We start from the raw sequence: 16,834 nt of genomic DNA on the forward strand, positions 1-16,834 counted from the left end.
TGAAAGTGTTAGAGATGACCTCCAACGTCTTTTCCTGCTCTAAATCTATAATCCTATAAATAACTAGTAGCTCAGTTAGAGTGGAATGTAATATATATGAAGGAGAATAATATAAAATAAGGCTAGGTAAATTGGAGCAAGAGAGTAGACAGCTTTGAATATCAGACTAAGGAATTTTTATTTTTTTCTAGAAATAATAGGGGCCCACTGAAGGATTTTGAGTAGAGGAGTCATATAGCAAAGCCTGTACCTTAAGAAGATTATTTTGGAGGCTGTGTAAAGGATGAATGAAAGAGTGAAGAACCTGGAAGCAGGGAGACCATTTAAGGGTCTATTACAATATATAATGCCAAGAGAGAATAAGGGCCTTAGTTAAGGTGATGGTTGTATAAGTGGAGTGAAAGGTACAGATGTCAGGGAAATGAATGTGGAATTGACTTGGAAACTGACTACTTATGATAGTTTGAGAAAAAAAAGAGTAGAGAGTGGTTCCAACATAACAAACTTAGGTGACTTGGAGGATTATCATGGCCCCAGTAGAAAAGAGAAGTTTTAAGAAGTAGGACTTTTAGGGGAGGTAGAGGATAAATTCCATTTGGGTGATCACACAGCTAAGTTGAGATGCTCGATAGATAGTTAAGGTCATGGGACTAGAGTTCTGGAAAAAGACCAGGGGTACTCATTTTGGCAGTATATATAAGAACTGTAACAAAGCAAAAAAGATTAGCTTAGTCCCTGGGAAAAGGTGACATGCAAATTCATGAAATATTTCAAATTATTTAATCTTTTAGGCTACAGCCAAAGCAGTCCTTTGCGTGAAATTTATGTCTCTAAACACTTTCATCAATAAAAGAGAAAAAGAACACATGAAAAAATTGGGCATGCAATATTTTTTAAAAAGCTACAAAAGCAATAAAAAATCCAAAATAGACATTTTGAAAATTAAAGAGAAATAAAATTTAAAAAAACTAAAACTAAGAACTGATTTTTGAAAACTAATGAAATAAATTTGGCAAATTTTCAGTTAAAAAAAAAGAAAACCAAATGATTAAAATGAAAAAGCAAAATTTGTGGTGGATGAAGAGAAAGTAAAGGAAATCATTAGAAACTTTACCTAAGTGTATGCCAACAAAACTGGTAACTTAAGTGAAATAGCTGAATACTAACAAAGAAATAAAAATACTCAAATTTGCAGACCAGGAAATATAAATTTTAAATAATACAGTTTATTGGGGGAAAAGTGAATAAGTCATAAATGAACTCCCAAAGAAAAAACCCCAGGCCCAGATGAATTTGAAAATAAATTTTATAAAACATTTAAAAATAAAATAATTCAAAAATTTCATAAATTGTTTGCAAAATACAGAGACAGAATCCCATAAAACGCTTGTGATATATTTTTGATACTCAAACCAGGGAGGAAATAAAGTAGAGAAAGAAAAGTATAGACCAGTATATCTAACAAATATCAATGCAAAAATATTGAATACTAGCAAAAAGTTTGTAGTAACATATTTAAAAGATTATACAAGTTGCTCAGTTGGACTTATTCCATGAATACAAGGTTGGTTCAATGTTAGGAAAACAATAAACATAATAATTCATATTAACAGCAAAAATAATTTAAAAAATCACAAGGTTACATCAACTGATGCAGAAAAAGCTTTTGGAAAAATACAACACATTTATGTAAAAACACAAAAATAATAGGACTAAATGAACCTGTCCTTGGTATGATAAAGAGTATCTAACTTAGGCTGGGATTTAACATTATCTACAGTATAGAAACAGTAGAAGTCTTTCCAATAAGAGCAGAGATAAAGCAAGGATATCCTTGACTTTCATCACTATTATTTGATATAATTCTAGAAATGTAAGCTACTGCAATAAGAAAAGATAAAGAAATTGGGGACATAATTATAGGTCAAAAAGAAATAAAATTATACATATTTTAAAATTACTTGATACTTTACTTAAAGAAGATTATTTAACTAAACTAATCAAAACAATTAATACATTCAGTACAGTAGCTAATATAAAATAAAACCACAAAAAATCACTAGCCTTTCTATACATGAATAAGAACAGTAAGCATATGAGATAGCAAATAAAATTCTATACCCAAAATAAATACAAGGTAATTTTGTGATGCAAATGCACCATTGTCTGCATGTGTCAGGAGAGGCTTCATGTAGTGAGCATGAGCTGAACTTTGAAGGAAACTAGGGATTCCAAGGGACAGAGTTGAAAAGGTAGTATGTTCTAGGTGTGGGGGACAGCTAGTGCTAGCTCCTCCAGCACACTCCAACAGGCTTAACTAGGGTAGTAGCTGAATGATTAGAGAGAATGAGAAATCAAAAAGATGTTGGGAGTATAGACCTAACAAGAATTGGAAACTGAATGTGGAAGAAAGAGTAAAGTCAGAGAAGGGAGCAAGTTTAGAGGGAAATAACCTATCACATATCTATATTACTTTAAGGTTTATAAAATATTTTCCTCACAATAACTCAGAGCAGCTATCAGCACCCACATTTTGCAAGAAGGAATTGAAGCTCAGTTTGTGAATTTCCCAGGGTCATGCAGTTAATAAAATGCAGGGACAAGATCTCAATCTAGGTTTCATCTAACTCCAAACATAATGCTCTGGGGGCATGTTGAATTTAAGGCAAGTTCTCACCAAGTAAAAATCTGATCTCCTTCAACAAAAGCACTAATCTCTTAATTACCAAATCTAGCGGCCTTTTCTCACTCCTCCTCCTTTTTTACTTCTCTGCAGCTTTTCATGCTGTCAATCACTCTCTTCTTGATTCTCCCTCCTTTCTAGGTTTTCATGAAACTACTCTCTCCTGGTTCTCCTCCTGCCTCTCTGACTACTCCTCTTCACTCTCCTTTGCTGTATCTTTATTGAAACAATGCTCACTAATAGATATTCCACAAGGTTCTGGATTAGGGCCTCTCTTCTTCTCTGTATGTACTATTTTTCTTGGTGATCTCAACAACTCGCATGAATTCAATTATCATCTCTATGCTGATGATTCTCAGATCTACTAATCCAACCCTGACCTCTCTCCTAACTTCCAATTTCTCATCTCCAACTGACTATTGAACATCTTGAACTGAATGTCTCATAGACATCTTCAACTCAACATGTCCAAAACCGAACTCACTATCTTTCCCCAAGCCCTCCCCTCTTCTGAACTTTCATGTTATTGTATGAGTGCCATCATCCTCCCAGTCACCCAGGCTCACAATCTAGATGTAATCCTCAATCCTCACTTTCACTCTTCCCCCCATATTGTTGTCAAGTCTTGTCAATTCTGCTTCTGTTATATCTCTTAGATGTCCCATTTTCTCTCCTGCGTCACCGCCACCATTCTGGTAAAGCCCTCATCACCTCAGGCCTGGACTATAGCAAGAACTTGTTGAATTGTTTATCTGACTCAAGTTTTTCCCCTTTCCAGTCCATCTTCCTCTCAGTTATTAAATTAATCTGTCTAAAGGGCATTTTTGACCATGATATCTACTTATTCAATGAATTCTAGTAGCTCCCTATTTCCTCCAGGATCAAATATAAAATATTCATGTAATTCAAAGTCTGTCATAATTTGCTTCCCTTCTATCTTTCCAGACTTCTTACACCTTACTCCATACCACATACAATGCAGTTTAATAACACTAGCCTCCTTGCTGTTCCTTCCACAAGATACTCCATTTCCTGACTATGCAATTTCACTGGCTGTCCTCCATACCTGGAATTCCTTCCCTCTTCATCTCCATCTCTTGGCTTCCCTGACTTCCTTAAAGTCTCAATTAAAATCTCACCTTCTACAAGAAGCCTTTCCTGATCCCACTAAATATTAGTGACTTCCTTCTGTTGATTATCTCCAATTTATTCCAGTATTTATCATGTTTGCAAGTAGTTGTTTGCATGTTATCTTCCCTACTAGATTGTAAACTCCTTGAGAGCAGGATTGTTTTGCTTTGTTTGTTTGTTGTTATTGTTTTGGTGTCCCTAGTACTTAGCACAGTGCTTGGAACATAGGCACTTAATAAATGCTTGTTGACTAACTGAGCACCTTTTGGTTGAAGTTGTAGATAAAACAGCTCAGGGTGACATTGGCAAATTAGCAAAGCCAAGACTTGTTCCAAAGTCCAGAAACACATTTTAAATTACAGAAGTGTGTTAAATACATTATTGATACCATATATATAATTGCCACTATGAGATAGCAAAACATTTTCACATGGATTTTAATGGGACTTAGCAAGATTTACAGTTTCTATGGGTGCACAGGACCATACTAGTCTCTCCTATTTCCCTTCTACAGAACATAAATTTGATCTGCTTACCATTTTGCAGAAGCAAATATCAGTGCTAGGATAAACAATCAGTTTATAAGCAAAGGAGTTCCATAAATCTTTGGACTAAAGAAAATAAAAGTGAGGTTCTCAGGGATATCACCATATTTTCTGTGACTATCTTAATTTTGAACGAACTTCTAAGACTGACATATTTTGTCTTTTTTAGCAGTTGACCAAGTTAAATGAGAATATTTACTATTTCTGAAACAACAACAAAAAAATTCCTTGAAATTTTGTTCATTATATTTCAGGATTTTCAGTTTTCTTATAGAGGAAAAAAATCAATTCAGTCATAAATCAACCATATTTCTTTTGTGATCTCCTTTATCCCTAGTTATATTAAGAATTCTCTTCCTAACCATGGTTGGGAAAAATTCTTCCATCCATTTCTTCCCTTTTCTTAATGATGTGATCTTCAATATTTGTTAGCTATTCACTTAGAATTTACTGTAGTAAATGGTATAAGATGCTAATCTAAACCAATGCAGTGATGGTTATAGATAACATTAATAATAAAATCAATAAAAACATGATTATATCAATAAGTACAAATAAAGCTAATCCTTGGAATAGAGTAAATAAGCAAGACTCAGACTTAATCAAACATGGTAGACTAATGTTCAATAAACCCAAAGATATCATGTACTAGGGTAAGGACTACCTAATTTTCAAGAACTTCTGGGAAAATAGAAGGCAGTTTCATAGAAATTAAGTATAAATCAACACCTTTTATTATAAACCACAATAAGCTGTTAATGGATATGTGATCTAAATATAAAAGGACATATTTAAAAAAAATAAAGGAAAACAGAATGAGATACCTAGCTCAATTATGACAAGGGAGAAATTCTTAATTACATGAGTTGTAGAGGTAATCATAGTGAATAGAATGGACAATTTCAATAAGATTAAATTAGAAGGTTTTTGCATGAGCAAAATAGCTAAAATTAGAAGAGAAGCTAGTAGTTGAGGGGGAAAAAACTTTCCAGCAAATATCTCCATTAAAGATCAGATATCCAAAATATATGGGGAACTGATACAAATACATAAGAACACAATTCATTCCCTAATAGATTATTGGAGAAAGCATACAAGCAGGTGTTTTTCAAAAGAGAAATTCAAACAATGAACAACAATAAGAAAATGCATCAAATCACTAATACCATCATATTGACAAAGATGATGAAAGAATATTAAATGTTTGAGGAGCTGGGAGAAGAGAAGCACACCAATAAACCAGTAGTAGAATTGAATTACTTCAACCATTCTAGAAAGCAATTTGGAATTATGGTAAAGCAGTGACTAGAATGTGGAATACATCCTTTGATCTACCGATGACAATATGACTACTGAGCATATGATACCCCAAAGAAATAAAAAATAGAGACAAAGGTCCCTCTGACTCTAGAAACTATGATACATACATATACGTACATGTGCATATGTGTGTATTGTAATGGTAATAATAATAGCTAACATTTATATAGCACTTATGATGTGTCAGACACTGTGCAAAGTGCTTTACAAGTAATACCTGTGCATTATTATCCACATTTTGCAGATGAAGAAAGTAAGGCAAATACAAGTTAAGTCATTTGCCCAGAGACCCAGAGCTATTAAGTGTCTGAGGCCAGATTTGAACCCAGGTTTTCCTGACTCCAGACCTGGAGCTCATCCTTTGTGCCACCTAGCTACCCTAATATAGAAAAATATTTATGGTAGCACTTTTTGGAGGACAAAACTGGAAGGAAAATGTGAGCCATAAATTGGGTAATGATTCAACAAATTGTAGTACATGAACATAATGTTTACATAATATCATATAAACAATGAATATGGAGAAATCAGAGAAGAACTATATCAACTAATATGAAGTGAAATAAGCAGAACATTTATTGAGAGGAACAATTTATACAATGACTACAAGAACATTATAGAAAACAGTATTGAAAAGACTTCAACCTTCTGATCAGTGTAGTCAGTATACAACCTTCCTAGAACTGACTGATGGCAAAATGCACCTCTTGATTCTCAGCAGAGGGTGATAGACTTAGATGCTGAATGAGGAATGCATTCTAAAATACTGTCAATGTGTTAACTTGTTTTGCTGGATGACACTTGTTACATGAGAGGGTTCTATCAGGGTTGGGGCAAGGGAAGAGTTATTGGAAATTCATTTCTTCTTTGATCTGGTTTTTTTTTCATCTTTTGCCTTTGTGAACTAGCACAATGCTTTGCACACATCAGGATCTTACTGAATGGTTGTAGAAATGAATTGAACACTTTTAACTAAAGGAGTTGAAAAATAAAGAGGGTAAGTGATTTTTTCCCAAAAATACATTATTTTTTGAAGACTTGGGCATTGAGTCTTGGCTAAGAGTTGAGGAAATCATAATATGATATACATGGATCTGTCACTGGAAAAAAAAAAACACCCAGGAGGCCATCTTGTCCAACCCATTCATTTTACTGAGAAGGAAAATAAAGCCCATGGAGGTTGAACAATTTGTTCAGTTCACATGGGTAAGAGATGTGAGATATGGGGCAACAAAGACTTGTTATTCCCTAACCCAAGACCATTGGTAGCATATGCCTAGAGTAAAAAGTCTGAACTACTTGACTTTTTTAAAAAAAGTTCATCTCTAAAACTTGGAAAAAAAAGGAAAGAAAGAAAGAAAAGACTGAGGGATTTTTTTCAAAAGTGAGCTTTGAGGATATATGAGAGAAGCTGACTCTTTGTACTTTATTTTCTTTGGGGCCTTAATATAAATAAGTGTTGTTTAAGTTATCTTGAAACATTGTCTTGATGCAACAGAAAAGAACACTGGATTCAGAGTGAGAGGATCCCGGTTCAAATCTTGCCTCAAACATTACCTCTGTGACCTTAGGCAAGTCACATCTCTCTGAGCCTCAGTTTCCTCATCTGTAAAAAGAGAAGGCTGGACTTGAAAAACCTGTATTGTTGCTTCCAGCTTTAAGTCTACATTCCTATGTTCATTCTCTTAATCAACAACAAGTTAACTTATCACCTTTAACATTAAGCTCCTTTCTTGTTTTGAAGAAAGAGTGGTTATGTATATATAAATGACACCAAGTGCATGTTGGTTAAGTGGTATCCACACTTTGCTTGGGTAACTTGTGCTCAACACTTGGAGTCAACTTGAAGAATAACATGGAAAACCTTGTAGGGATATGAGAAAAAAATAGTATTAGGTTTAATTAATTTTTTGTCTAACTCTAAACAGACCACACACAGGGTCCCATGTGAATTGCACGCTGGACCATCTTCAAAAACATGGAAGCTGCATTTTCAACGGCCATGCATAGGTCTGGTTTCATTAAATGTAGGCCCCAATCAGGCTGGTAGACAAGCAGACATGCAGGAATGCCGGGTCCTTCTATGGTAGGAATTTCCCTTTGCTGAATGTTCTCTGATAAGATAAGCATTGAGGAGAAGGCAATCTTACTGCTTTGGAGGTTAGGCAGATGTCTCCATCTGTTTTAAAATCATTTTGTAGTTAGGAAGAAAGGGCTGAGATGTGTTTTGACATGAGCATGGGTTGGTTTATTCTTTTGTCCTCTGTTCATTGAAACACATTGAAATGAGTGTGTTTAAAGGCTAATTAAATCCATGTGTTTCTGATTTATTTACACTTAACTCATCAAAATGTTGTTTTGTAATAGTTTTTTGAAGTCCAAGGCACCCCTTTTGAGCCTTTTCCCTAAGAACAAGGAATTTTCAGAGTGCCAGACAGCAGGAGGACTAAGTACCAGAAGGTTCAAATATGTTTCAAAATTCAAAACTGACAAGGTTCAAGGGCTTTTTTAAGATGGCCAAATACCCTCTGAGTTGAGTTCACAGTGACCTTCTTGAATGACCAAGTCAATAACCCTAGTATATTCCTCCAGCCACTTTGGTATGTCCACAAAGTGCAGGCATCTACAATTTAGAAAATGATTCAGAAGAAAAAGAATATTAAAGAAAGACATGGGACTTCTGCTGATAGATTACATATAATGTATCTGCTAACACATAGATACTCTGCTAACTAAGATAATAAAGAATGCCAGATCTGGATGGGACTTTAGGAATCATCTAGGCCACTAACTTTGTTTTATAGATAAGGAAACTGAGGCACCAGAAAGGTCAAATGATTTGCCCCAGGTCACATAAGCAGTAAACAACTGAGCTGGGATTTAAAATGAGGTCCTCTAAAGTCAGACCCAGGGCTCTTTTCTACAGAACCACACTGTTTCTCTTCTACTCATCCAGCCAATTTCCTAGTGAGTATAATGTGGTAAGGCATGCTAGGAAAGGGAAGAGAGATGTGGGCCAGGCAGGTGGTAACTCAGAGACAAAGAGACATATCCCTAACGTAGATCAATAATTCAGAAACAGAGAGATATATCCCTAAACTAGATCAATAAGAAAGAGAACATGGGGAATTAAGAGCCTATGCAATAGAGAGAAAGGATGAAGGGGCAGGGGGTGTTTGAACCATATGCCTGCCCAGAGTCCAGATGGCTGAAAGAAGATCAGGCCCTAGTCAAAATGTATAGGTATATGTCTATATAGCAGGGCTGAGAGTAGAAGCATTTGGAAACCAACTCTGTCTGAAACAGTTCCCCCTGGGAAGTGCTTAGGGATATTCTAGAGATGAGATGAACAGGGCAATGTCAAGCAAGATAAATGAACATAGTAATGGTCAATTGAACTAGAGAAAGAAGCATATGATAGTGTTAGGGTGGGGAGTTGAGAGACTCTGCCATTACTTATGGAATCAACTTGTTTACAGAGTAATCATGAAGTCCATAAACCCACATAGCTAACTTCCCTCACCTGTTTTTCTTTAGTTAAGCATTTTGCTTAAAAAGATCACTTGGCAAGAATTAAAATGAAGTCTATACAAGTACACATAGAAAGAATAAAGGAAGGTGAAGAGAGAAAATAGGGGGAAGTGTTGGAGAATATCACTTATAATAACATCATAAGCAGTTTGACCCCCAGATCTTAGAAATGTACCAACATGTACCATTTCATCTTCTGTAAGATGTCTCTGACCTTTTGGATTTTCAGGCTTTATACTTTTTTGTCCAGTTTGAGTCAGTCATCTCAGTACTAAGAGCTGCACTTTTCTCATCCTCTTCACTTCTTTCCTCATTTCTTAGTCCTATAATCTATTCGATTAAACAAATATTTATTCAAAATCAACTAAAAACTAGTTGAAATCATTAACAACTTTGGCAAAGCTGCAGGATATAAAATAAACCTACATAAATCATCAACATTTCTATATATTACCAACAAAGTCCAGGAGCAAGAGGTAGATAGAGAAATTCTATTTAAAATAACTGTAGACAATATAAAATCCTGAAGAGTCTACCTGCCAAGACAAACCCAGGGACTTACACTGTTAAAAAAACACTTTTCATACAAATAAAATCAGATCCAAGCAAAAATATCAATTACTCATGGGTAGGCTGAGCCAATATTACAAAAAAGAACCTATTTGTATGCAAATATTTATAGCAGCTCTTTTGTGGCAGCAAAGAATTGGACTTTGGCAGGATGGGGAATCTGACTGAACAAGTTGTATGATTGCAACAGAATACTACATGCTATAAGAAGTGATGACCAGGATGATTTCAGAAAAACCTGGAAAGACTTACATGAACTGATGCAATGTGAAAAGAGCAGAACAGGAGAACACTGTACGTAGTAACAGCAATATTGTACAATGATCATGTGAATGACTCACTTATTCTCAGCAATACAATGATCCAAGATAATTACAAAGGACTCATGATGAAAAATGCTATCCATATCCATAAAAAGAACTGAAGGGAGTCTAAACGCAGATCAAGGTATACTATTTTTCACTTTCTTCATTTTGGGGGAGGGGGCTTGGTCTGTATCTTCTTTCACAATATGACTAATATAGAAATGTGTTTTGCATGATTGCACATGTATAATCCATATCAAATTGCTTACTCTCTCATGGAGGGGAAGGAGAAGGAAGGAGAGAATTTGAAACTCAAAATTTTTTTAAATTAATTAAAAATTACTTTACATGTAATTGGGATATTTTAAATATTATTTTAAAAATATTTATTCACTATCTATTGTGTTCATTGTGTTAGGTGCTGAGAAGAATAAGATATCATCATCATCATAGCCAGAATTTTTATAGCTCTTTAAGGTTTAAGGTAAACCTTATTATAAAATGTAAGTCTCTGGTCTCAAGGAGCTCACATTTTATGATAGGAGGAAAGAAAATATATAGGAGGTTTCAGCCTCAAGTCAGATGGAAAGATGACCTATCTTTGACATGATATCAAGTGGTATATTAAATACTGTGATGTCTGTATCAAAAGACATCACTCTATGGGGAGATCCCTTGGATTCTTATAACCCTAGTCTATCCTCAAGTCAAGGACGGCAATCAGAATGGATTTCCATATGAAACTGCCACCATCCCAAAGGTTTGAATCCATAATAGTCTTAGTGAGTAATCTCACAAAGAGAACTCATTTAATTCACTACACTGACTTGTCCCTACCTCATTCAATATCACATTTTTCCCCAGAATTCTTCTTGTTACATGGTAACCTGTCACACTTCAAGTACAGGGAGGCAAAGTCAAGATGGAGAAGTCATAACTATCAAAGTTCCCCCCAAACCTCTTCTACAATGACTACATAAAATGGGCCAAACTAAAATCTAAGCTGGAAAGCCAAAAGAAAAGTCTTGGTGCATCATTTTTCCAGCCCAGAGCAGCTTTGTTGTTATTCCATCATTTTTCAGTCTTGTATGACTCTTTGTGATCCCATTGTAGTTTTCTTGGTAAAGATACTGGAATGAATTGCCATTTCCTTGTCTAGCTCATTTTATAAATGAGGAAACTGAGGCAAACAGGGTTAAGTGACTTGCCCAGAACAACTTAGGTAGACTTAAAGAAAGGTCTGTGGACCCTAGAGTAGGAGCTGGCCAGGACTGCAGAGCAGTAGAAGTAGCACCAGGTGATAGTAGCAGAACCAGACTATGGCTGTTGCAGCAGCAGTGGGGAGTATCTCAGAGGCCAGAAATGGTAAGGGGAATGAAAACCTAGGCAGAAAGAGATCCTAGAGAGCCCCTGTTCCAGCACTAAAGGCAAGATTGGGTGACATTTGGCAACTGTCACCCATTACCCAGTTCTGGATCAAAGATCACAGTTCAGTACAGAGAGTGGCTATGGTCACAAGGGAGCAGAGGACCTACCTGTGTTAGGACCAGAGCACAGATTAGGATGGCAGTGACAGACTTCTCCCCAGATTACACCACATTGGAAGCACCAAAAATTTACAGGCCCTCAGACCTAACAATGAAAGCAGCAAAAGGACATAAAAGACAGAGGCTCAGGCCAGTCATTCCCCCAGAGATGAGCAGAGCCCAACTCAAACATAAAGTTCAGAGTCAATAAGAAAACTGGAAAAATGAGCAAACAACAACAACAATGAAAAAGAACCTGACCATAAAGAGCTACTATGGTGATAGTAAAGCTCAAAACACAAACTCAGAAAAAGGCAATGACTTAAAAACAGGTACAAGCAAAACCTCAAAGAAAAAATGCAGATTAGATACAAACCCAATAAGAATTCCTAGAAGATCTAAAGAAAGAGATTTAAAAGAGCAAAAAAATTAATCTAATAAAATCAGTAGAGGAAAAATCGAGAAAAGAAATGAGAGCTAGGCAAGAAAAGTATGAAGAGAATTAACAGCTTGGTAAAAGAGGTACAAGATAATTAATGAAAATAACTCTTTAAACATCAGAATTAACCAAATGATAGAAGAGATACAAAACCTACTGAAGAAAATAACGCCTTAAAAATTAGAATTGGTCAAGTGAAAGCTAACAACTCCATGAAACATCAAGAAACAATAAAACAAAGTCATAAGACTGAAAAAATAAAAGAAAATGTAAAATATGTCATAGAAAAAACAATTGACCTGGAAAATAGATCAAGGAGAGATAATTTAAGCACTATTGGACTACCTGAAAGACATAGACCAAAAAAAAAGAGCCTTGATGTCATATTTCAAGATAGTTATAAAGGAAATTTCCCAGATATCTTAGAACCAGAAGACAAAGTAGAAATTTAAAGAATCTATCAGTCACATGAAAGAAATCCCAATATGAAAACTTCCAGCAATATTTTAACCAAATTCCAAAGGTCCTAAGTCAAAGAAAAAATACCAAAAGCAGCCAGAAAGAAACTATTCAAATACTGTGGAGTCACAGTTAAGATCATCAAAAGATTTTCATCATCATCAAAAGATCACCATCATAAAAAGATTTAGAGGCTACCATATTAAAAGAGTAGAGGGCTCAAATTATGATATTCCAGAAAGCAAAGGAGTTAAGATTATATCCAAGAGCAATATACCCAGCAAAACCAAGTATAATCTTATAGGAGAAAAAAAGATATTTAATGAAATAAAGTACATCCCAGCATTCTTGATAAAAAGACTAGAGCTAAATAGAAAATTTGACATTGAAATCCAAGAATCAAGAGAAACATAAAAAGATAAACATAAGTGGGAAATCATAAGGGACTAAACAATTTCAAACTGTTTACATTTCTATAGAGTAAGATAATACATGTAAACACTAAGAACTTTATTATAATTAGGATAAGTAGAAAAAAGTATCATCATTAGAGTAAATATACAGAGGGCATAGGTATGAATATATTACACTGGAATGATCTCAAAATAAGAATAGAAAAGTGAGAAAGAGGAATAATACACTGGGAGAAGAGTGAAGGGAGAGGAGGAATGGGGGAAATTATCTCACATAAAAGAAGCATGAAAGGAAGAGCTTTTACATTGGTGGGGAAAATGAAGGGGGAGGAGTGGTCAATATTTGAACCTCATTCTCATCTGGTTCCAAAGAGGGAATAGATATAGATGATATAGCTACAGATACAGATATAGATACAAATATAGAAATAGATAATAAAGACATACACACAACTGGGTACAGAAATTCATCTCATTCAACAGAGAAGTAGGAAAGAAAGGGGCTAAGAGAAAGGGGTAGAGGAAGGAAGGATATATTAAGGCAAGTAGTGGTCAGAAGCATTTGAGAAAGAGTAAAAGAGAGAAGGATAAGTATCAGAGAAGATCATCAAGGGAATACATGGTTAACAATCCTAACTCCATGTGAATGGGATAAACTTACCTATAAAATGGAAGCAGATAGCAGAATATATTAGAGACCAGAAATCAACAATATATTGTTTACAAGAAACACATTTGAAACAGAAAGACCCATACAGAGTTAAAAATAAGGTGCTGAAGTAGAATCTAATTTGTTTCCACTGAAGTAAAAAAAAGTGAAAATAGCAATAATGATCTCAGACTAAGTAAAAGCAAAATAGACCTAATTAAAAGAGATAATTAGGAAAACAACATTTTGCTAAAAGGTACCATAGACAATGAATTAATATTAATACTGAAAATATATTAATCAAATGGCATAGCATACAAATTCTTGAAAGAAAAGTTAAAATGAGCTACAGGAGGAAAAAGTAAAATTATTTTAATGGAGGAACTTCAATTTACCCCCTTTTGGAACTAGATAAATCTAACTATAAAATAAACAGAAGGAAATTAAAAAGATGAATAGAATTTTAGAAGAGTTAGATATGATAAACCTCTAGAGAATTTCAAATGGAAATAGAAAGGAGTATATTATTCCCGACTATTACAGTACTGTCACAAAAAACTGACCATGTATTAAGGCATAAAATTTCACAAACAAATACAAAAAAGCAGAAAAACTAAATGCATGTTTTTGGACAATAATGCAATAAAAATTACATTCAATAGAGAGCCTTTGAAGCACAGATTAAAAATTAATTGGAAATTAAATCATCTAATCCTAAAGAATGTGTACATCAAAAGAACAAATCATAGACAATCAATTTCATTAAAGATAATGACAACAATAAAGTAACCAAAATTTGTGGGATGTAGTCATATCAATGTTTTGAGGAAAATTTATGCCTCTAAATGCTTCAGAAGGAGCAGATCAATGAATTGAGCATACAATTTATTTTTTATTTTTTAAATTTTATTTATTTTTAGTTTTCAACATTCACTTCTATAAGCTTTTGAGTTTTAAATTTTCTCCCCTTCTCTCCCTGCCCCCCTCTCCAAGACGGCATTGAGCATACAACTTAAAAAACTAGAAACACACTTCAGATTGAATAGTAGGTCTCAATTTGTGCATATTTTTGGCCTACCTTGTTTGCTGCTCTCAAAAAAAAATAGTAAATGTCTCTACTGTCACCCACAATCTGAACACCAAAGAAAGCTAGAGTGATACATTCACCTGTGTAACTTTTATCACCAAGATTAGTCAGACTTCCTATCCATTACAAAGATCAGTTATAACAGTGCCATTTGCTTCTTTACCTTGAAAATTCACTTGCCTGTAAGATAGAGTTTTCTCACCTCCTTTTTCCTCAAGCTAACCCCTACACTTGTCTATAAAGGGGCTTTGTTATGAATAGAGTACAGAACTGGAATTCAGCAAGAACTAAGTTCAAATCCTGCCTCTGTGTGATCCTGGGCACGTCACTAAAGTTCTATCAGTCTCAATTTCCTCATCTGTAAAATCGAAACAATCATAACACTCACCTCATGAGGATCAAATGAGATAACATATGGAAATCACTTTGAAAATTTTAAAGTACTATATAAATGCTAGCTATAATGCCAGTTAAAGTAGCAGTCACTACCTATAACTAGAAATAGCTAAGATTAATCTACAAAAGACACTGAAGACAACCATAGTTGCCTACAAATAGCAAATAGATAGTCACTGGGTAAAGGCAGGGAAGGAGGAACAAATACTTTGAATCTCAAAATAAATATGCCCCCAAAAAAACTAATGGACTGACTAAAGGACTTTTCCTCTTTCCACAGAGAATATTGTTCTGCTAACTGGAGTTCCCAGACATAAGTATTGCCTAAAAACAGGACTAACCCTTTCTCTGCTATTGAACCCTTAATCTTCACCAGGTCAGAGAAGGTTCTCTTCAAAGAGTTCTTCAATTCATGAAAATATCTGGCTCCTAGAGTACATCAAAGGTAAGAGATTTAAATAAGGCCAGAAATATGGGTTACTGTCTTACTGTGGAGGTCCTTGAATGCAAGGCTAAGGAGTTTGTATTCCTAATAGTGGTGGTGGTATGGAATTGTTTGGCTAAAAAGGAAAACTAACCAGTTTCTCCCTCTGACTGCCACTACAATCAGCATCAGCCCTTCTGCATGTGGAGCCACTATTGCCCAACTATCCTGACCTTCAGGCATCCCAACGGCCATGACTTTCTCTTTTGTCATCACCTTCCATTTTGTTTCTGAGTCTCAGTGAGAGGAGTGAAAAGCAGAGAAGAAGGGATCCTTTAACTTGTTTGTTGAGAACAATGAGAAGGGGAGTTGCCCAAGGGCATTGACTTAGAAAGAGATTTCTTCCTGATTATTCTTAGCAAACCTTCTCCCACCAAACAGTAGGCTCATTTGTGCCCTGCGAAATTTAGGACCAGCCATATTCACTTTGATGTCTGTTTTTATGGAGTGTAATAATATGCTATCAATAAAAATCTCTCTGGTTCATCTTGAGTCCCCAACTGATGAAAACCTCAGTAAATTAGAATTTCCTTTTCTCTCTCTCTGTAACTGACCACAGCTTCACTCTCATTGCCTCTGAGCAAATGAAATACATACATACCAGTAACGTATTTAGTTAACCGCAGTTTTATTGTAATACTTGTTTTTAGAGACTAGCTGGACAGAAATCCAAAAGAGACTTTAAAGAAACAGAGTTAAGCTCTGGAACAGACACATGTTTACCTGAGAGGGAAAAACGAAAGGAGTATAGCCACTGTTGTTTTCTGCAAAACAAACAACCGAACAACCTCCCAGTATATCATCATCTCTTCCTCTCATTCTTGCACTTAGCAAGTGGGCATAGATGTTTAGTATATGGATAGTGGGGATACCTTGTAAATCAGCAGGATAGGAACAGTGGAAATACAAGGGCCAAAATCAAGAATCATTCAAAGTATTGAGCTGTCCCATAAACTATACTACATCTTAGAAGACAGGAAAAAAAATCAACCAATCAAAAAGTATTTTTAATAATATTTCTCCCCAGTTGCATGTTAAATCAATTTTCAATGTTTGGATTTTTTTTCAATTTTGAGTTCCAAATTCTATCCCTCCTTCTTCCCTCCCCCTTCCCTGAGTCGGTAAGCAATCCAACATGTGCAATTGTAAAACATTTTCATGTTAATCGTTTTGTACAATAAGATTCAAGGAATAAGAGAGAGACAGAGAGACAGAGAGACAAGAGACAGAGAGATGAGAGATAAGAGAAGAAGGAAGGAAGGAAGGAAGGAAGGAAGGAAGGAAGGAAGGAAGGAA

General features: G+C 35.1%; 1 non-coding gene across 1 annotated transcript; it reads left to right on the top strand.

Moving 5' to 3' along the window:
• Positions 1-677: 677 nt before the first annotated feature.
• On the top strand, positions 678-780 carry LOC114052523. The gene has a single exon (XR_003570264.1). It is a non-coding gene; the product is annotated as a U6 spliceosomal RNA (small nuclear RNA).
• The last annotated feature ends 16,054 nt before the right edge of the window (positions 781-16,834 follow it).

Source organism: Vombatus ursinus, unplaced genomic scaffold (assembly GCF_900497805.2).
Source record: "Vombatus ursinus unplaced genomic scaffold, bare-nosed wombat genome assembly UNPS02014807.1, whole genome shotgun sequence".
Classification (NCBI taxonomy): Eukaryota; Metazoa; Chordata; class Mammalia; order Diprotodontia; family Vombatidae; genus Vombatus; species Vombatus ursinus.